This window comes from Pteropus medius, unplaced genomic scaffold (assembly GCF_902729225.1).
Source record: "Pteropus medius unplaced genomic scaffold, Ma_sr-lr_union100, whole genome shotgun sequence".
NCBI lineage: Eukaryota > Metazoa > Chordata > Mammalia > Chiroptera > Pteropodidae > Pteropus > Pteropus medius.
This window is the reverse complement of record NW_024354500.1, coordinates 27,551,913-27,575,851: the sequence shown is the minus strand read 5'-3', so window position 1 is coordinate 27,575,851 and position 23,939 is coordinate 27,551,913. Positions and strand designations below refer to the sequence as shown.

At 34.9% G+C, this 23,939-nt stretch overlaps 1 pseudogene; it reads left to right on the top strand.

Moving 5' to 3' along the window:
- The window catches only part of LOC120595054 (protein SERAC1-like), a 29,936-nt pseudogene extending 27,105 nt beyond the window's left edge, over window positions 1-2,831 (top strand).
- The last annotated feature ends 21,108 nt before the right edge of the window (window positions 2,832-23,939 follow it).

Here is a 23,939-nt window from a genome sequence, read left to right as displayed (position 1 = left end):
ACAGTCTTTTAGGCTGGTAGTTCCTTTGACTTAATATTTTGAATATGTGATTCCACTCCTTTCTGGCTTGTAAGGTTTGTGCTGAGAAGTCTGAGGATAATCTAATGGGTTTTTCTTTACAAGTTACTGTTTTCTTCTCCCTAGCTGCCCTGAGAATTCTCTTTGTCATTGGTTTTTGATAATTTTAATACAATGTGTCTTGGTGAAGGCCTTTTTGGGTTGAGATAATTGGGTATTCTGTTGACTTCTTGAATTCCAAGCTCTAGCTTATTCCTTAGATTTGGGAAATTCTCATCAACTATTTGTCTGAAAATGCTTTCTAGTCCCTGCTCCTTTTCCTCATCTTTGATATTGCCTTTTATTCTTATGTTTCCTCTTCTGATGGTGTCAGCTAGTTCTTGTATTTATCTTTTATTATTTTTCATTCTTCGGTTTCTCCCTTTTTCCTTCTGATTTATTTCTAGATTTCTGTCTTCGATATCACTGACCCTTTCCTCCATTTGGTTAACTTTATTTCCCAAGCTTGCTACTTCATTTTTCAACTCTTGCAGTGTTTTTTTTTTTTTTTTTTTATCTCCAGAAAAATCTATTCTGTTCTTTTTGAGGGTTTCAATCTCCTTGCTAAAGAACTCATTCTGCTCATCTAGTTGTTTTTTTCAATTCCTGAAATTATTGATATGACTCGTTCTGGAACTCACTGAGTTTTTTCAGAAGTACCATCCTGAATTCTCTGCCCTTTAAGTTGTATATTTCTATGTCTGTAAGCTTATTTTCTGGAGACTTTCTCTTTCTGAGATGCCTTGTCACCTTGGTTGTTCATGGTGTTTAATGGACCCTTTCTCTGCCTGGACATTAACAGAAGTGTATTCAGCTTTTTTTTTCCGAAAGATTTATTATATAAAGGTCTCTCTTCAGCCTATTGCAAAGAAGATGCTTTTCTTTTGGTTTCCAGTAGGGGGCATCTAAGCCTCTTGGATCTCTCCTTTATATAAAGCCTTAATAATGCCTTTTTTCTTATAGATGTTTAATTACGCTCGTACTCTCAGTTTCAGCCCTTGTCAGTGTTAGCGACAGTTTTGGTAGTGTTTGCTGAGATTCCTCTGTGTTCCGCAGTGTTCAATCTCGGAGGATACAGGGGTAAGGGCCCTCTGGGTTGGGGTTTGGGGATTGTGTTCAGTTTCAGTTTTGCATCCACTGCTGGTAAAAATCAACTGTTGTTTCTATGCCATCCCACTTCTCTGCTTTCTGCCCTGATGACTGGCCCCTGCCTTCAGCTGCGTGGAACTCAGAACTCTCCCCGGCAGGGCTGTTCGTGGAAATTGCCACACCTTCTTCCCTCCTCTTCCTCCTACAGGGAGCTCCAGTGGCTGTGAGAGGCAAATTCTTTATTTCTCCCAGTCTATCTCCTGACACCTGGGATTCTGAATTTGATAACTCGTATGCGCAGATCCCATGCTCAGACATGCTGGTGTGCACTTTGTGTGTCTTTTGTTGAGTTTTACATGTTTAGCTCATTGTTGTTTCAAGGGGAGAGATCTGGGGACATCTTTGAGTCTGCCATGTTTCTCCAAAACTCCACAAATAATCCTTTTGGATTTGGAATTTTCAGTAGCTTATTCTTATTTGTGATGCATTGATATATAGAAATATTAAACTTATATGCTTAGTTATCTGAAATCTTAAAATATGACAATAATTTTTATAGGTTGTTGTGACAATGATCATTTAAAGTAAATGGTCAACTCTTTTAAGAAACAGTTCATACAGGCTTAAACTGCTTTGGGATTCAGCACCCTAAGATCTGGGTGGCTTATGGTATTTTAGAGGAAATGGACTTTCTTATGGCAAGTGCTTTGGAGAAGTCCCTTCAGCTGCAGTGGAAATGTTCTGTTTAGATGCTTTAGTAAAACATTCTGAGGCTGAGTTTCCATACTGGCAGAAGCAATGAAGTCTTGCGACATCATGGAGGCCTCACATGCCAACCGAACCTGGGCTAATCTAGATTGAGAGACTGTGCAAGACAAATACCAGGATGGCATGTGTGTGCTAGCCCTTAAAGACGTTGTCTTTTTTATTCATGGCCTTATGGTTGTAGCGTTCAAAATGTGGCACCAGCAGGATAGTGACCAGGTTCTAACTGAAAAGGTTTCAGTGGTCGAAACCAGGTACACCACATATGGTTAGCAAGAGACTGTCCTGCTGTCTTAATTATATCTGTGGAGAGTGACACCATTCTTAGTGACTGGAGAGCAAGGTGCCCTACAGAAAGAAAGTCCATTGCATTTAGGAGCAAAGAACTTCTTGGGAAGCTCAGAGCTGCTGCTGTTGGGGATAGGCCAGTGATTTGGGTATCATATAGCGTGGGAGGTATTGTTAAAGAAGATGCTACTGGAAGCCTCTCAGAGGCCTGAAATGAGTACTGTCATAAACAATACCAGAAATAATTTTATAGTGTCCCCCATCACAGACCCCATCTGAAAGAGTACTCTGCTAACATTCACTATCTTCTCTATCTTTCTTTGGAGGTCAAGGAATTCAGCAAGGATTTTCCTTTACTTAAAACACTATAGGATGACTTTCTGGAGTTTGCTAAAGACAAAAACTTCCAGGCGCTTAATTTTGTAGAAACATTACCAACCTACATTGGTAGAATAGTAAAATTACAAGTGGTGCCATGGAATCAGCAGATTTAGGCATTGGAGATCTAATTCTTGTGGACGTTAACCATTTGAACGTTTGTAAGCCAAAGAAAAAGAATGCTTTTTTTTTTTTTGTACCAGTGTACCTTACAACTCATCTGTGAAACTTTAGCCAAAGACCTCGAAAACTGACAGTTGTCTTCCATTTTTCATATGTGAACACAATGTAAGAAATTTGGTGTTCTCTTTCTCTTTCTAAACAACCTTGCAAACATAGTCACTATGGGATCAGAGTGGTCTGGAGTATGTTTCAGGCAACAGAATATTCTGTAAAGCACAAACTGAAGTGGCAATTAAAGAATGAAGGGCTAGACTGGATTCTTTTGATTTAAGGAAATTCCATGTGTACCAGTTTATGTTTTGTAATGTTGTCCCTGGTGACATAGAGCAAGCTGCCATGGATAGAGAATGCCTTTTGTCAGCTGTAACTCTATGGCTTATGCCAGAAGAACACTGATGGCTTCTGAAGGGATAGCCATCATCAGCTTACCATAAAAATGCCATTTGGAGAATACCTAGAATGCAGAGAAGATTCAACTAGAACATAAAACATTCTGTCTTTGTTCTGGGTTTCCTTGTGCTATAAATTTTTTCTAAACATGTCAGAGAAAACCTTTGTCTAACATGTTAACTTCGTTAGACCTGTTGTCATCCATGAGTCAGTTCCTTTTAAATTGTTATTTTCACATTGCTGAGAACAAATATTTCTTCTTTTTAAAAAATTCCAACTTATAGTAATTCTTTCCAGACTTCAGCTACCTATACTTCTACTTTTTCCCAGATAAAGTAGGTAATCCATTATTGATTAGAGTGTGAACCAAAACTAGTCTAAGCCTTTGTATATGTTAGCAATACTTAGTATCAAAATTCTCAGATTCTCTTCAGCTAAATAAATATACCTTTCTTTCTTAAAAAAAAAAAAATTTATAACCAATACACCTTTTTTTCTGAAAAGAAATTAATTTGTTTTTTTCTTAAATGTATTTATTATGTGCTTTTATAAAAAACAGGACAAAATATGTGTTCCATAGCAGAGCTCTCGTAGCGGGCCAAATTTAAGAATAAAACTGATTTTATAAAGTATAGTGCCCTATATGCCATTTTTGTTTATTTTTGCATTGTAATGAGTTTTAACGTTTATGAATTAATTTCCTCTAGAGAACAAAATGTGCCATTTAAAATTTCTTATTTGAAAACAGTAAAGTTTCCTGCCATTTAATAGACAAAAGAGCCAAAATAAGACTAAACTGGTAACGCTTGATTTGTCTTTATCCCGCTTTTATTTATTTATTTATTTATTTATTTATTTATTTATTTATTTATTTTTTATTTATTTATTTATCATATGTCTATGTTATTGGGTGGGGGACACACAGTGTCTAATCCTTCAGTTTCTCTGGGTCACGTCCATCCTATTGAGAAGGGACACACAGCTCGTGCTGAAGTCCTACAGTCTGTGCCAGTGTTGCTGCGGAGATGGGAAAGCTTTGAGCCCACCTCCTTATGTACAGATCAGATACCAAGGGTCTGAGAGCAAAGAGACTTGCCCATTGTTGCAGCTGCTTCAAAGCAGAGCCAGGATTGGAACCAAGGTGTCTTATCTCGATGGCAATGTCCAGCATTGATGTCTCAGTAGGAAATGAAGACCAGAAGGTGCAAGGTGGGAGGTGGATAGCTGACTGCAATCAAAGACATGGAGGCAGGATTCAGGCAAAGGAGCTTTCAGGAGTGGGTGCTTGCCACTTGGTGTGAAGAATTCCTGGGACTCCACCAGGTAAGCAGGAAGGAAGAGTCCCCTTCTGGAAGGGTCCAGGGGCCTGAGACAAAGTGGGCACATCAGGGAGCTGCCCTGAATCTCTAGAGCCCTGAGTTGGCAATCTTGCTTTTATTTTTAAAAATATTATTTTGAATTTTCCTACATTGTGATGCTGTTATGAACTCATTAGGTTCACTGAGAAATATCTGCAAACATTTTTGTATTAATTTTCTAAGGTTGACATAACAAAGTATCACAAAGTGATAGCTCAGAACAGAAATTTCTTTTCTTAGTTCTGGAGACTAGAAGTTGTAAATCAATGTGTTGGCAAGGCCATGCTGCCTCTGAAATCTATAAGAGTATCCTTCTTTTCCTCTTCCTAGCTTCTGGTGGTTTGCTGGCAGTCTTTGGTGTTTCTTGGCTTATAGATTCTTCACTCAAATATTCCAATTTCACATGGCATTCTTTCCATGTCTCTGTCTCTTCAGATGGTCTTCTTTTTTTTTTAAGGACCCCAATTATATTGCATTAGGGGTTCACCCTACTCCAAAATGACCTCATCCTAACTTAACTTATTGCATCTGCAATGATCCTATTTCAAATAATGTCATATTCTAAGGTACTGGGGGTAAGGATTTCAGCATATGAATCTGGAGGGGAAACAGAATTCAACCCATAACATCTCTTACCCAGATGAACCTAGTCCTGTATAGTACTGTCAGCTGCCAATGATCAGCACAGAAACTCTTCTTCTCTAGTGAGAAATGGCAGTCACTACAAATATATCAAAACGTGAGCTATTTCTTCATGCTCTTTGGAAGCAGACCTCATCTGTTGTCTAATGTTCTAATTCTGTATGTGGACAAGTCATCATTCAGTTGTCCTTCCAGAAGCAGTCAGCGTCAAAGTCTGGACTGGCTGACAGGACATTTTCTTCTTGCTAATCATAACTTTAAATCTTGTAAAAACTTGTTTTTCTCCCAAATATAAAATATTAACATTCAGTAGAAAAATATACAGAATCTTTACATTAAAATCCCAGATAGTTGTATTGCTGGAGTGGGTTTTAGTTTTGGGGAGCATCTTTTGGACTTGGAGGATCATAAACATTGGTCTTCTTATGCAGCCCGCAATCACCAAAAGGCTCAGTGTCTGGGAGACCAAACTCATCTGGTCCATAAACTAATTTTCCTGTTCATTGTTGGTAATGTGAGATTTTGTAATTTTTCTGCTTTATGTTATCTTTGGACCAGCCTGTAGGCCAATAATACCAATCTAGGATAAATCACAAAAGTCATGCATACAGGATATAAAACTTTTTTTTTAAGTATATATTGCTATGTCTTGGCTTATAAGTAGCCTCAACAATTTTTAAAAAGTAGACATGAAGCATATTCCTTTATCTTAAAACAATCTGATTACAAATTAACAATAAAGGGAAAAACAAGGTGTTTGGAAACCGAAAAACATTCCAGAAATAACTCCTGGGTTATAAACTTTTTAGAATCAACAGTAATAAAAGTACATATCAAAACTTGTCAGATGCAGATAAAGTGGTATTCAGAAAAAATTTATGATCTTAAATAAGTTTATTAAAAATGATATTTTATAGATTTCATGTTGGCTGTTTTCTACTTACTCATCTTTTAAAAGAGGTGTTGTCTATCCAGACTATATTTTTCAAAGACAAGATGTTGGATTGTCTTCTTCAGTCTCTTTATCTCTTTGAGTCATGACTGAATCAACTTTTCAGATTTATATTTGGAGGTCATGTTGAGGGAAAAAACATACTCAGGCTTTCATTTGAGGACAAACTAAATTAATCTCTCCTGTGCTTTGTGGAGATTCTTTCTGGATGTTTGCTTTAAGTAGTCTGTCAAATGGTGGTGTGGGTTCATCTTTTCTTATGTCTATATAGTACTTTAGTGAAAAGATAGGAGAGACAACCTTAGGGGCTGTTAGCAAGTGCTGATTTAAATAAAAAATCTTGCTGGTTGTGTCTTTTCCTTTTGAAGAGATCAAGTTATGAGCAAGGTAAATTAGGAATTTACCTATGCTATACTTTGATCAAATTGACAGAATTCAGGCAGATGTCAGGTGAATTGAAGTCCATAATCACTGCTATACTTGCCTCTGTGGTGGTTTTGTAATACTTACAGGAATCCCCCTTATTCTTTGTGTACCCAAGTAATGTGTACTCCAACAATATAATTTCCTTCTCCATTTTACTTTAAGTGAATATCCTTTACCTACTTTCTAGGTTTGCAGATTTCTCAACAAATTTATTCACTAAAAGCCCCAGTACACTCTAAGACAGTTTCAGATAACATACTAAATAAAAGCTGAAAGTTTGACCCAGGACCTTCTGCATTAAAAATGAAAACAGATATGGATTAGCAAACCCTGTCTCAGACTTTTAAATCAGAGTTCTGGGATTGGAGTGTCGGCGTCTGTAGTTTTAAAAAGTGGTTCTAATTCATTCCCTGGTTAAAAAAAAAAAAAATCAGTACATTAATTTATTATGTGGAAATTAACTAATTAACATTAATATGGTGGGTAGGTTGTAAATTATATTCCATCTGGCTTTATTTCTGAAACATGGCTCACCGTAAGTGAAACAATTTAGGGATTCAACAGGACTTGGAGCAAATCCCATTCTGCAACTCTGTGCCTTGGGCAAGTCGCTTACTCTCCCTGAGCCTCAGTTTTCTCACTTGGGGATAATATCATCTATGACAAAGTATTTGTTTAGTGGGTTAAGATCTTGTTGTCTAGCAATATGGTTGGATACATAATGCTGAAAATAGTAGGTGATAAGATCCCAAACATTCTAAGTAGAATGACTAAAAAGTGGCCAAAGCTGTCTTGAGACATAAAAAGTTCATATAATAGAAGATCTGCAGGCTAGACTGATCAGAAAAAGGGTTTATTTGAAGAGATTTGTTAGCCTAAAAGGCATAACCCTGACTTCCTGTTTTGGTACATCCAATATAGCTTCTCTCTCATGCTGTGGCCTCACTCTGGCAGGCAGTCCTCAAAGTACAGGGTCCAATTAAAATGGCTCTAACTGTACCTCCTGCATATCAGCCCTGGCCATTAGGAAACACTCTTGTCCCACTGTTTATAAAGTAGGAGCTTGTCTCCACTGCAACCCACCTTCAGGGATAGGAGATACAATATAACAGACAGAAACACAATGTTAAGGAGAAAAAAGACTATTTTTAGGTTGTATCATACTGAATAAGATTATTTAATATACTAGTTACATATATCTAACTCCTATGACTCACTGTCAGCTCTGTGTATATCTATGATAATATTTCATTTGAGTACTTTTCTGTCCTTTTAGCTAAAACCTAGTATCATCTTGAGGCTTCCCCATCCTAGAACTGCCAGTAAACCCTGTGATCTTATTTAGTTCAAAGTGAGAAATGGAAGGAGTCTATCTTTTACATGCTGAACAGAGAGATTTGGAGTCTGACATCTGCTGCCATTGTTTCTCATGGCCACAATGCTGCTACCTGGGACCAAAGTTGTAGATCTTTTTTTTAACTTTGTGCCATGTGATTAGTCATTATTCTCTAGGGACTTCTCCTAATGCATGCAAAGGACCTAGGTGGTACTTGATAGTCAATAACCGGTAACTTCTTGAGCCACATTTACTGGGCTCTGATGCATGTAGAACTGTAATTGTATCTGTTTGACAGTTATGGGACATGCAACTAAAAGGTTTGCAGTTTGTCCTACATTAGGGGCTCTTAATCTTCTTATCTGGTTGACTATAATTGGCATTGCTCACTGACATAAATTCTTTGAGACTAGTTAGATAGAGGTGGCTATTTGTCCACAGACTTCTAATGTTGGAATTACTAAGGCTCCATAGGCATTATTTTTCTTCAGCTGCACAATCTCCTTTGGTAATCTCATGCATTTCCATGGCTTTTGGTACCACTTTTAAGCAAACAACTCAAATTCTTATCTCTAGCTCAGTCCACAGTTTTATTCTCCTGATGCTTATGTTACATTGTCTACATTTTTCATATTTTCACAAGCATTTCACACATAATGTTTTAAAGACTGAACTCCTGAGTACCATCCCTCAGACTTGCTTTATTTCCATTTAGTAATTGGTGCCATCTCCCTTTCCAGCTTCTCATACAAGAAAACACCCTTTAAAATCCATCATCCCTTGCCTAGAATGCTCATCTTATTTTTAACCTCGTCTACCTCCATCCATTTTCCACACAGCAACTGAAGTGATCTTTAAAAAAAGAAAAGGTTAACCTCCCTAGCTGAAAACCTTTTAATAACTTCCAGTGGTACATAAAATAAAACCAGTAGCTTGACAATGGCCGTAAGGCCTTGCATAGTTTGATCTCTAAGTATTCAAACATTATCTTTTGCCATCCTTCCCCTTGCTCATTTTCTATAACTGTCTTGCAGACACTGAGACACTAAGCTTATTTGCACTTCACTATCTTTGTACCTGCTTTCCTTTCTGCCTGTATATCTTCCTCAACATGCTGAGCCCCTGCCTCCACACTCCTTACCTAGTTTGCTACAATGAAACAATTCTGTTTAAATGTTACTTCTTCATGGAGGGCTTTTCTCCTATCTTCCCATTATTCTCTTATCATATCAATAACTAGAAGTTATTGCACTTTTTGAAATTTGTGTGTTTGATCATTTAGTGCTTATCTCCCATACTAGATAAGTGAGTTCCATAATGATACTGACTTTGTCTGTTTTGTTCAGTGTTGAATAAATGGAAAGTAAGACAGTGCCTGGCAGAATCTGCTAAATGGATGAATTAATGAAGAGAATATGCAAGGAATGGATACAGGAGATGCAAAGTTTTATTCTCTGTGCTTGTAGAAGGGGTTGATTTATAAGATGTTAGTTTGCCTCTACTCCACAGTTTATGGATGTGTCTTCTCTCTTCTTGTTGCTAAGTTTCCTTTTTTTAAGAAAAGTTCACAATTTGCTGTTCCTGATAGCAATCTCCACCACCACTGTCATCACTATGTTTTTTCTATTCCTTCCTCTTCTTTCAAGTAGGACAAGGTGTTCTCGCTGAAGCCACAGAAATATAAAGTATAACTGAAATTATGTAGTTTTGTTTTATGCTAGTGAAATGGGAATGAGACAAGTATAAAACAGTTAAAGTCTATAGTGTTTCATGGGGAGCTTGTTAAAAGATACCTAATTCCTGAACTTCATCTCCAGAGTATCTGATTCAGTAGATCTGGGTTGGGCTCTGGGAATTTTAAATTGTGACAAGGCCCCCTGGAATGGTATGTTATGGTAGGATTTGGTAGGGGATGAGAGTGGAAAACCTCCCAGAGATTAAATTTGCATTAGTTTTATTTCCTTCAGGGAGAAAAGCTGCCTCTGTGTCACAATAAAGTTGGGAACTTGAAAATCTGCTGAATTCAGAGAGCACAGGTAGAGAATATCTTGCAATCACATAAAAGGAGAAGCCCTAACTCTTTTGGGAGAGAGTTTCCAGACCTGGAATGAAGCGTGGCTCACCTGGGAATTTAGGGGGAAGTGAGTCTTTAGAACTCTGAGGTGAGAGGTATCAGAGATGTTTGGACCCAGGACTCTGGGACCTGGCTCATACCTGGAATATGTCTGGGAGATAAATTGAAAGGTGAACACTGGAGGTGTAACACTTTGTGCTTCAGTCTAGTGGGGTGAAAGGGCTCCATTTCTGAGCACGGCACTGAGTATATGCCTTTGCCTCAAGTGCCAGTGGGCTTTTTCTCAGCATCCACAGTGACTCCAGAGCAGAGGACACAGTCTCTGCCATTGTGTATTGGGCCCATCCTTCAGGAACTACTTTGTGGTGTGGAACGACCTCACTAAGATATGCTGATATTTTAGGTGACTGGAACGTAAAAATAGGAAATAAGTGGAATCAAATGTCTTTTGAAAATTTGGACTATGGGTTAGAAATGAAGCAGGAAAATTGCTCATGGATTTCTATGAAGCTGACAACTTGTCCATCACAAACACATGCTTCAAGCAACTGAACAGATGACATGGACATCACCAAATGGCCAATATAGAAATCAAATAGACTATTTAATTGGGAGCAGGAGATGGAGAAGTTGTATTCTCTCTGTCGAAACAAGACCAAGAGCAGATTGCAATATTGACCACAAACTCTTAATATCAAACATTAGATAAATGGACCTGGAAGATATTGTTCTGAATGGAGTAAGTCAGACAGAGAAAGACAAATGCCATATAATATCACTTACATGTGGAATTAAGAAAGTAAAAAAACAAAACAGAAACAAATAGATACAGAGAACATTTTGATGGTTGCCAGATGGAAGGGGGGTTGAAAGGGTAGGTAAAAAGGGGGAGAGGATTAAGAAGTACAAATTGGTAGTCACAAAATAGTCATAAGGATGTAAAGTACAGCATAGGGAATATAGCCAATAATGTTTGTAATAACTATGATTGGTGTTAGATGGGTATTGGACTTATTGGGTGATCACTTCGAGAGTTATATAAATGGCTAGTCACTGTCTCATACACTTGAAACTAATATAATATTGTATGCCAACTGTAATTGAAAAAAAAGTAAGCTGAAGAAGAGCACTAAAAGAATCATAGTGACAAAATATAATGTAAATAATCTTCCTGATGGATTTAAGGTCTACATAAAAAACAAATTTGTACTGTTGAACTTAGGTGACGAGAACCAGAAGAACTGTGGACTGAAACTAGAAATATTACTAGAGAAGAATGTGAAAAGAAAATACCAGAAGTAAAAAGGAAAGTAAACCTGGGATAAATGACGGAAGAAACACTAAAAATTGTTAGAGACAGAGGCAAAAGCCAAATGCGACAAAATTAGTATTAGAATCCTGAGCTCACTTTTTCAACAACTGTCACATAGAGGTAAAGGGAACTATTAAAATAGTCAATATAAGGAGATAGAAGAGAATAGCAATGAAGGCAAAACAAGAGATCACTATGAGAAGATTCAAGAAATAAAAGGGAAATTCAAACCTAGATTGGGAATACTGAAAGACCCACAAGGAAGCACATTTTTTGACCAGGAGAAAATGAAGGGAAGGTAGAAACAATATACTAAAAATCTGTACAGGAGAGGCAAAGGGTGACAGATACCTTTGAAAGAGATTCCTGTGATGAAGAATCTATAATTCTAGAAAGTGAAAGCTGCCCTGAAAGTACTGGGAAGAAATAAATCACCGGGAGTAGATGGAATTACCCACAGAATTACTTCAGGCCACAAAGACTGAATCTATCAAAGTCTTAACAAGAATGTCAATAAATAAGGAAAACAAAACAATGGCCTTCGGATTGGAAACATTCAATACACATCCCAGTCTTCAAAAAAGGAGATGCTGAGGAGTGCAACAGCTATAGGACCATTGCTCTAATTTCCCACGCAAGTAATGTGATGCTCAAGGTGATGTGACAAATTCTACCTTCTGTGAAGCAAAAAAATGCCAGATATTCAAGTTGGATTTAGAAAAGAAAGAGGCATTTGAGATCTAATTGCAAGCATTTACTGGATACTGGAGTGCTCCGAAGAATTCCAGAAGAAGATTAGTCTACGTTTTATAGACTCCAGTAAAGCCTTTGGCTCTATGGATCATGAAGACTATGGGCATGCCTCAGCACTTGATTGTCCTGATGCATAACCTGTATTATGGACAGGAAGCCACTGTCATGACAGAATATGGAGAGGCAGAATGGTTTCCTATAGGCCAGGGTGTCAGACAAGGGTGCATTCTTCTTTGTTTAATCTGTATGTAGAATATATTATAGGAAAAATTGGTAGACTCAGAGGAATGAGGAGTGAAAATTGGTAGAAAAAATATCAATAACTTAAGATATGCAGTTGACACCATCTTACTGGCAGAAAGTAGCGATGATTTGGAATGACTTCTGATGAAAGTGAAAGAAGTGCCAAAGCATTTAACAAAAATATGACTACAAAAATTATGGCTATGGAAGAAATACACAACTTTGACATAGATGACAAAGGCATTGAAATTTTTAAAGATTTTGCTTACCTTGGTTCAGTCATCAATTCAAATGGAGACTGCAGCCAGGAAATCAAGAGAAGTGGCAGCAAGGGAAGAATTAGGAAAGCTCATCAAGAGGAAACATGAGTCATTAGAGACCAAGGCTAGGAGCATCCACAACCTCGTATACCTAGTTACTTTATAAAGATGCAAGAGTTGGACAGTGAAGAAGGCTGATAGGAAATAATTGATTTATTTGTAATATGGTGTTGGAGGAGAGCTCTATAGATATCCTAGACCACCAGAAAGATGAAAAGTGTGTTCTAGAGCAAATTAAACCTGAAACATCACTGGAGGCAAAAATGACAAAGCTGAAGTTGTCCTACGTCAAACCCATCATGACAAGGCAGTTCTTTAGAAAAGAATAATACTGATAAAAATGGAAGGCAGCAGGAAAAGGGGAAGATCAAATATGAGACGAGTCGACTTTGTAAAAGAAGCCACAGACATTAGTATATAGAAACTGAGCAGGACTGTTTAGGACAGGACACAGACATCACTCATTCATAGGGTCGCCAGGAATTGGAGCTGACTCAGCAACATGTAATACAACATGTAATCACGTCTAAGGAGCCTATGACATTCACTGCAGTCCTTATTGTTAGCTCATGCATGTTAGATGACAGTATTGGACGAACTCTAACAGAAGTGGCTTAGGCAGCTATCCTAAAAGATTCACCACTCTGAGGGTGGCCAGCATCTCAAAACCTATACCTGTAAGTTGCTAAAGACTTTGCCTAGATTCTGTCCTTCAGACAGGATTTTCTAGGCTCTTTCCTAACACTCAGAATATTGAATCAGGAAAGAACTGGATTAAAGTTGGGAGGCCTTCCTCTTACCTTCTCGCCAGATATTTATGAACAATAACACACTCCTGGACTATAATAGAAAGGTGGTGGTAGGAGCCTTGGAGGAGGTAGACTGGGCTTCTGGACCTCCTCCTGTTAGTAGCAGGTGGGGCACCTTCTGGGGACATGTAGTTTGCATTTTGTGTTTTGTCGCAGCACCCTAGTTACAGGCAGGCAGGCTGAGCATGTGTCTACCTATTATGACTCAAAGTAAATTATGAAGGTTTCACTACACAGCAATGTGTATTTCTGAGATAACAGAATAATCATCATTATTAATGCATGAGGCAAAGAGTTTCAGAGTTGAAGGAAACCTAGAAATTATGTAGAGAACAGCTTATGGACCAATAAGGAGATTCTCTTTATTATACCTTTCTATTATATCTCTTAATTGAATACTTCCAGTGATAGGAAATTGGGAACCTCTTAGGCTATTTCATTAATGAGCTTTTATTTTATCAGAATTTGATAATATTTTAGTATCTGTTAGTTAACACTTCTGATTATTTTTGTGTTCAAACTATTCTTGGCTATTTTTTTGCTGGGTCATTTAATCTTTCAGCTGAGTTTCAAAATCATTTTGTTAAGTTCTAAGTTTATACATTAATTTAGAGAGATTTGAAATCCTTGTAACATTTTTAATTCAAGGATATGTTTATATCTGTTCATTTATTCAAGTTTTATCCTATCGATCCCAATAAAGTTTATTTAGGTCCTGGAGATTTCATGTTTGTTTTATATTTCATTTTGTTAATGGGATCTTTTTCTATCTTGTTTTCAAATTGGTTATTGCAAGAATATATGAAAGCTATTGGATTTCATATATTTGGTACTAAATAATTTAATATATGAATTCCAATAATATTTCAGTTAATTCTCATATTATCCAGGTAGAATACTAAATTCATTTAATGTAGTGATCATTTTGCTTTTTTCAAAAGTGAAGAGTTTCCAGATTTGTTGCATTGGCTGGAACTTCTGAAACAATTAAAACGAGGATTTATCTTTCCAATAATGATATCACTCATTTCTATTTCCTACATTGTTGCATTGGTTAAAATATTTTCACACTGCACTCTATAAAATTTTATCTTTCTTGTTTTGAAGTAGATGAGTTTGGGGACTCTTTTCAAATGTGTTACTGAGGCCTCTACCAATTTTATCTCTCCTCTCATTCAAAATTACTTGAATTATTGTCATTGCTACTCACAGAACAGTAAGATGACAGCAAATTAAGTTTGGAAACAAGAATAAACCAACTAAGTAATTCCAGGGCTCTTACATATTAACAGTCAGAGTTGGGGGGATATTTCTTTTCTATTTTTAATCAAATGCATACTTATTTTATATACTGTATTGTTGAAATCCAAATGTTCTTAACATTTGATGTTTGATTTAATTTTTATAATTGAAAAAAATGTCTTACAAATACCAATCTTTTTGTATTAGCCTAGGGTATCTAATTTGGAAACAGTAGCTCATTTAAGGTACACACAAAAAAAGGGATTGTATATTATAGCGATATTAAATTTTTATCTAAAAATTTAGTTACATATGGTTATAAATAGTAACACCTAAGTTATACTTAATAAAATCATATTGCTAATTGTAAATAAAATAAAACTCAACTCTTTTAAAGTATCTTGAATTTATTTTAAAATTTGCTTTTCATAAAGTTTATATTTTTGTAAAAGGATCACAATTTGTAATTTACAATAGATAAATGGATGTAAATATTTTTGACTTTTGTATGACATGCCCACATAGATTGACATTTTGATTGTTATTTTAAAAATTTTGTGTTTATATGTCATTGGCTCAGGTCAGGTTGTATGTTAGTCTAAGTGTTTATCTATAAATGTACATTATAGGAAAATGCAGTATGTACAATAATGAAGTCTTAAGCACAGATGAATGAAGAAATCCATTTACTTTAAAGCTCAAGAAATGAGGAGAAACTGGGATTTTTCTTTCTTTCTTGACAGGCGCATTCATTCTGTCTGACATTTCTTCAGTTCCTGCAGTGTCTCCAGGCTAACTGTACAGTATATACAGACTCCAACCTTGGATGAGAGAACACTGATCTTATCAGTTTTGATGTGATATGAGCTCAGGGATCAGGAAGATAAGGGATGTTTTTGTGGTTCTGAAAGATCATTATCTGCTTGTTTTAACCACATATACGTATTTCCAGATTTTTTTTTTTGATGGATATCTAATTTCCCCTTATAATTTTTCCTTCATTTCCTTTTCATTTGTTTTGTCGGTGAAGTTGAGATAAATCTGTCAAGGTGGTAGCTGATTTTATGTTGTATGTTGTGTCTGATGTGTACTTGCTTTTGTGATCACTTTGATTGCTGTTACTGCTACCATATAATTTTAGTACTAGATCTTCCTTGCTCTGTAAAACTAATTACTTTTATACTTGTTCTGACTAGGAAGTTGGATTACAATCTGAATAATACACATGAGTAGAACTGTAGGCTTACCCTTAGAAAATAGCTTTTATATAGGGAAGAAATGGTTGTAGCACATAGGAAGCATGAGTTTTAATGATATTCAGCTGTTCATAGAAAGCAAGGAAGTTCTCCTCACCTTGTCCTATCCTAATTTCTGGTTTATAGCTGAAAAAAATTCTCATAATGAAAGCGTCATCTCTTTTGGGTTAGGGTGATACTTTATGTAAAAATAAATTCTTGCGCCATCATATGACTATGATAAATTTAGTTCAGCAGATCAGTTCTGTTAAAATAACATTTATTAATCATCTCTATGTGTCATGAACCAGAGGTACCGTACTGTGCACTGGAAATATCCCAATAAATGAACTAGCATCCAAGCTCTTGAGAAACTCTAGAATGGTGGTTTCCAATACTGAGCATGAACAATTCTGAATAATGTAATGTAATAATTTATAAAGAGGGAAAGGACTCTAAAATGGGATTATAAGGTTTAATATAAAAAGTAGGTGCTCAGTAAATATTGTAAAATTAGCTGTCTTTGTTTTTAGATTTGATGAAGTGCTTTTCATTAACAAGAAATGATTATTTCAATATTATAGTTAATGCTTTAAAATTGCTACATTTTTGATTTCTTACTCTGTTCCCAGTACTTTACATAAAAATCTTTGCACTTTTTTCTATTGATATTTTAATAAGTTAATACATACTTGTTATAATAACTCTGGAAATTCCATGAAAATATAGCGAAGACCACAAAAATCACCAGTAAGTCCATCATTCAAAGATGGTAATGATAAATATTTTGGCATAGATTTTAAGTTACTTTTTAAATGTATATTTTGCACAGATATTGGCAATTTAAATGAAATTAGTAATGTACTGTATTCTTTTATTTTTCACTAAAGTAATTCATTTATTCATTAACTTACAAAATATTTATTGAAAATCTTCATTGGTTAAAATATTCTTCCACAACATTTTTAGTGACTTTATTGTATTCCATTTTCCTGAAGCATGGTGATCTATTCAAATAGTCAAGTACTGTTGGCCTTCTCTGGTGATCACACTTTGAGCCACAATAAAAAATGTAGAATGACTTTCTTAAATTGGAATTGCTCTGTTAAGGTGTGTATATGTTTTAGAGATAATAGTATATGTTTTCAAAAAGCTCTCCAGGAAAGTTGTGTTAACTTTTATTGCATGAAGTAGTATATGAAAGTGTTCATTTCCCAGTACTCTAGTCACCATTGTCAAAAAAGAAAAAAAAAATTGTCCTTAGTCTTAATTCATATTTTCTTTTTTTGCTTAAAAGCAGGGTTGATTATTTTATTTTTTCATGTATTATGTATTTTAATATTTTTTTAAATTAAACTTATTGGAGTAACAGTTAATAAAATTATATGTTTCAAACAATTCAAGAATACATCATCTGTACATTGCATTGTGTGTTCATCACCTAGAGTCAAATCTTCCATCACCCGCTTTGCCTTTATCTGCCTCCTCCCCAAACTGATAATCACTAAACTGTTGTCTGCCTCTATGAGTTGTTTGTCTATCTTCTTTGTTTGTTGTTTTCAGTTTTAGATCCCACATCTGAGCGAAATCATAAGGTTCTCAACTTTTCTGTCTGACTTATTTTCACTTAGCATGATACTCTCAAGAGCCATCCATGTTGCAAATGGCATTATTTCCTCTTTTCTTATGGCTAAGTAATATTCAATTGTGTATATGTACCAAATCTTCTTTATCCAATCATCTGTCAGTAGACACTTGGGTTGTTTCCATGTCTTGGCCACCATGAATAATGCTGCAGTGACTATCAAGGTGCACATACCTTTATGGATGAATATTTTCAAATTTTTGGAGAAGATACCCAGAAGAGAGATTGCTGGATCATATTACCCAAAGCAATATACAGATTTAATGTAATCCCCATCAAAATCGCAATGGCATTTTTTAAAGAAATAGAACAAAAAACCATCAGATTTGTATGGAATCAGAAAAGACCTCGAATAACCAAAGCAATCCTGAGAAAAAAAGGACAAGTTTGGAGATATCACATTGCCTGACTTCAAATCATACTACCAAGTGACAATAATCAAAACAGCATGGTATTGGCATAAAAAACAGACACAAAGACAAATGGAACAGAATTGAGAACCCAGAAATAAACCCAAATATATATCGGCAAATAATTTTTGACAAAGGAGTCAAAAACCTACAATGGAGAAAAAGCCTCTTCAGTAAATGGTACTGGGAAAATTGGAAGGCCACCATACAAAGGAATGAAGCTAGACTGCTGTCTGTCACCATATACCAAAATTAACTCAAAATGGATCAAAGACCTAAATGTAAGACCTGAAACAATAAATTGCATAGAAGAAAACATATATACTAAACTCATGGACCTTGGTTTTAGAGAGGATTTTTATGAATTTATCCTCAAAGCCAAGGGAAATAAAAGCAAAAATAATTGAATGAGACTATATCAAACTAAAAAGCTTCTGCACAGCAAAAGAAAACATCGGCAAAACAAAGAGGCAATCTTCTGAATGAGAGAAGATACTTGCAAGGGTCACCTCTGATAAAGGGCTAATATCCAAAATATATAAAGAACTCATACAACTCAACAACAAAAAAGCAAACAATTCAATTAAAAAATTGGCAGAGGATCTGAACAGACACTTCTGAAGACATACACATGGTCAAGAGAGATATGAAAAGATGCTCAATTTCACTAGCTATTAAGGAAATGCAAATCAAAACCACAATGAGATACCACCTGTTAAAAATGGCTATCATCAACAGAACAAGTAATAACAAGTGTTAGAGAAGTTGTGGGAAAAAAGGAACCCTACTACTCTGCTGATGGGAATGTAAGAATGTAAATTGGTACAGCCACTATGGAAAACAGTATGGAGGATCCTTAAAAAATTAAGAATAGAATTGCTTGATCATATTTTTATCCATTTTTTATTGTCATTTTTTTTCACACTACTGTGTGAAATATCTTGATAGTAAGGATAATAGTCCTCTAGCTCTCTTACATTTGGGCTTATTTTTTTTTTTTAAGTTTATTTGCTTTTGGCTTTTGATTTTTATATGTACAAGTTAATTTTTGTAAGTAAAATCTATCAACTTCTTTCATTACGTTTTCTGCTTTTCTGTTTATGCATAAAAAGTCTTATCAGATCAAAATAAGAGTAACTGAAATTTTCTTATAGTACTTTTTGATTTCATTGCGCATTTTACTTTTTAATATATTGGTAATTGATTTTGGTGTATGTAGTGAAATATTTTCTGAGTCCACAGTATGACTGGATAATACATTTCTGTTGACTTTATACATGAATTCCAACAGGATTAAGTACAGACCTTCTGGGTTCAGATTTTTTCACTCAAAATTCTGTAGACATTGCTTTATTATGTCTTATTCTTTAATGACAATGAGTTGATTTCCCTTTTTTTCATGTGAGATTTATTCTTTCCTCATTTAGTATACACGAATCATTATTCTTAAAATTGAAAACTTACCAAGATATGTTCAGATGTTTGCCTAATTTTCATTAATTATGATGAGTTCTTTTTAATATGTAGATTTATATGTATTTTTTAAGTTTAGGAAAATTTTCTTGTATTATAACTTTTTGTACTATTTTGATTCCATTTGTTTTCTCCTCTCTAGTAGCTCTAATTTATATGTAATGGTGAATCCCTTTTCTACATACCTACTATTTTCTCTTATGACTTTTATCTCTTAGTTATTCTCTCTGCATTACAAGTAAAATTGTAGAGTTTTTTTTTCCCATAAGATTTTCTATTGTGTTGATTCTAATCTCTTCTGTGCTTCTAAGACCTTCAGTTTAAATTCAAGGACCATGGTTTTGTGTCTTTAAGGTCTTTATCTCATCTAGCTCCTCTACTTCTCAGCAAGATAGCCTTTCAGGTTAGACTGTTTTCTTATCAGTTCATCTTTGATCTCTTCTGTTTTTATAGTCATTTATATTTTTAAAAAATTCGAAGGATCAGATTATACTAGTATTATGATAAATCCATGAAACCGGTATAAACTCAGTGCCACCAAGCCATGGATTTTGAAAAAGAATATACTTGCACGTATGAGACCTAACTCCTGAGTTTTAATGAGATTACTTCAGTGATTTATTATTTATCTTTCAATTTAATTGTTATTGTATTGTTTATGTTATTATAGAGCCCCTCCCTCCCTTACTATTTTGTTTCCTCTGATTTTTTCTTCTCCTATCTTGAAGCCTCTGTTCTGATATCGGTATAGTTTACTTTGGTATTGTAAGGTGCCATGTACTCTCTGACTAGGAAGTTGTAAGATTTTCTTCCCAAATTCTTGAAAATTTGAATCATTCATTCAAAAAATGGGTAAAGTGCTAGCATATGCTTAAGTGTGTGTCAGACATTTCTGGAATTTGATGAGCTCTTTTAATTAGGGTACTCAAGTTTTTCTGTAGTTCAGATAAATTTTATCTGTTATCTCATTTTGTTCCCCCCTACCCAGAACCACCTATCCTTTGTTATCTGCACTTGAAGTCCCTTATCTTTTCCCTGAAGATATGTATTTTTAGATATTTATCCTTTTGGGACCTGAATTAGTGGCCGAAGAGATTTTTTAAAATATCCATCTTTTTCTTAAATCTATTTACAAGTTTTTAATTTGAAAATTATGTTATTTTTAGAAAGTCTTTTGTCATGTGGAATTTCAGTTTTCTTATGTCTTCTTACGTTTTTTGGTTCAGTATTCATCTTTGCCTCTGGCAGTTCGATTTCACAAGGTGGCATGGTCTGTTAGGTCTCTCTAGCTGCTGATGTCCATTAAGGGCAGTGAGTAGGTGGGAAAGAAGAAGTCAGCAGCTGCTCCACTGGAATTGTAATTAGGAGTTGCATTGGCTTTAAGACAGAGGGAAACGGGCTCCTTCCTACCTACCCAGAATTTCACATAGACCCACCGTTGGACATTCCTGTTTGTTATTGGTAATATGTTTTATAGATTTTATGTTATGCATCATGGACCACTTCTCAATCAGAAAAATTCTTGATTTTATTCCATAACAACAACAAAAATTTAGCTCAGTTTTACCCCTTGACATTTTTCTCTTTTTTTTACTAGATCTGTTTTGCAGAATTTTGTTACCTAAAATTTATTTGGAATAATATAATGACATTACAAACACTGACAGGTACTATTTTTGTCAGTGAAGATTTAGAGTATAATTCCATATAACCTGCTGTTGTCCAAATATTAATGATGTATAAAAACTAATGGGGCATGAAGAAATATACATATTTTACTTAAAAATTACTTTTTATCATCATATTTCTATATTTTATTTTATTTTTCTCTTTCTGCTCCGTGGCTGAGTGTCAGAGGAGTAACTATTCCCCGAAAAAGGGAACGATCTTCTTCCAAAGGCATTTCCATGGCACCTCAGTAAATCAGCTAGGAAAGGCACCTAAGAGACTGGTAACTCAGCACCCTGGGCTCTGTCCTCCTCTCATTACATCTTCCTTCCTGAGCATGATGAGGCTATATTTATTCCCTAAAACAGGCTCTCTATGTGAATGTTTGAAAAAATACTTATTTTTGGCTTTTCGGAAACTTTAGGAACATGTTTCACTTCTTGTACATAAAAATACATTTCTGTATGCATATTTTGACCAGTGGGTGCATGAGTACATATAATCTGTGTATATAGGTCTCTTTTTCTAATTCTTTTCCTTCCTCCTCCTTCCTGATATGTGTTTCAATTTACATTTATTGAGTAACCTGATACATAATAAACATTGTAAGTATTGAGGATAGAGAAATAAAATATAAAATACTCCTATGTGTGCATATATAATTTGTTTGTAAACGGCATATAATTCTGGTAAAATATTTAATATGCTCATCGGGCCACATTGTTTTTAGACCATAAAAACCAAGTAAAACTCTACTTTTCATTAAACCTTTACAGAGGTAGCATGATTTTACAGTTGAGCTATATGTAGGTAAATTATACAGTTTATAAATTATAAATTATACTCTAGACAGGTGGGGAAATATGAATTATTCTCTTATTTTTATTTTTTTATCCGAACTCAACCACAAAAGTCAATTGTCTATTTCTCTGGCAAGTTAAAAAATATCCTAAGTCCTTAAAAATATTCATTAGCCCTTTCTCTGTTTCATAAAATTATATCTAACTTTAAAAAGTATTTGTAGCCTAATGGGTAGCATATTATCATGGGAAGCAAATACACTAATTTAGGATCTTTGCCTATTGAATCCAGTAATAGTTCAAAACTTATTTCAATAATCTGATGTAGAATACATCTCAAATTTTAATTCAATGGGATGGAAAAATCTTTTTATAAATTATTTTAACCACATGAAAACTTTCAATAAATTTATTATCTTTTGTAAGCTAATTTTGTAGAAATTAGTACATAGCCTATGACCCAGTTTCAATTACCTAAAAAAGATACAAAGGGATGGTGTTGGAGTTTAGCGCATATGTTCATACGTTTGTAGCAAAAGCTAAGTTTTAGAATCACTAATATGTGTAATTGCTTTTCTATTCATAAACTAACAGATTGTTCATATTCTAATGTCACCATAGGAGCCACAGAGTCTTTGGCAATGGAAATTTTTGTGTATGACTATATCCTTGCCCTATATTCTTTATCTGCAACATTGTTGCTTTTTCCCTTTTAAGAACTTGCTAAAAATAATTTCCAAGGGCATAATGTGGTCTCCTGCTTAGAACAGGTTAACAAAAATGGAAACTTTTATTTTCTATTTCTTAGCTTTGCCCATAGCAGTTTAGTTGCAAGTTTAGTGTATGGGTCTTATTATTACAACAAAAATAGAAGTTTAATTATTATTTATCTTCAAAGATAATTATCAGTAGGAAAGACATGATACTGTTTAGCAATTTTCAGATCAAAGCGATATAAACGTACATCATTTAACCTCATATAAGTGTAAAGGCTAAAATATTATCTTAAGTGTGAGGTTAGTCTCCCTACTCTTTATGATTTTGCTCAGAATGCATGGGTAACCTAGATACTAGAAGTGAGATATACATCCATTTGAGGGAGATGAAATTATTTCCTTTGCCTTTTGTTTTGTTAGCTTTCTGCATAAAAAGAATTGCAGATATTTTGTAGATGAAAGGTTTTATTTATTTAAGGATTCTTTTGAACTCATACCATTTTTTAGCCAAAGTTATTTAGAAGGCTGTGTGTGTGTGTGGGGGGGGGGGGGGTGGGATGAGACAACAGCCACACTAATTGGAGAATAGAGTCATTCTCAATAGCATTTAGTTAAAGGACAGGGACATGGACAAGACACAGGCCTTAAAGTGGAAATAAAGGCTTGCTTTGATGAATAACTATCAATGGCTTAATTATTTCATGTGCTTTGATGGGCTTTTGGTTATTTATCATATTTATGTGTTCTCTTGTTTGCATCTTCACACAAATGAAAGACTTCTGAGTAAGTGTCTTTTAAATGGGAATTCCTGTTGGACTTTGAACACCATTATCAATTGTTTTGCCCATAAATATGTAAAAATACAGGTATTATAAATAATGCTTTTACCTCTTGTTCTTAATCTCCCACTTTCTCTCATATTTTAGACTTTTGGAGCTGTAACAGCTTCTGCTTTCCAACATCTCACAGTCATTCTGCTCTGTCTTCTTCTGTTAGTGATTATATTAGCTCAACAGTATTTAACTACCAATTTCATGGTCAATTATTAATGAATGTTTCATTTTTATCTGTTGTATTACTTTGCCAACAAAACTACTGTGAAGTTAATTACCTGGCAGTTTTTTAAAGGATAAAATTGAAAGAAATGGCTTTTGCTGTTAAATTGTCATGTAGACCCACTTTTGTCATTACAGGATAACAACAGATCCTTTTGATAACTAAGCCAAACAGGTCAGCCACTCTCTGTTGTTCAGATGGTTGATAAAATATTCACAAAACTGAAATCTGGTGGGGTCTGGAACCTATGGCTTTGCAATTTGAAAGGTATTTGATTATGTCCTTTGTAGACTGTTCATATTCTTTGAACCTGGTTGAA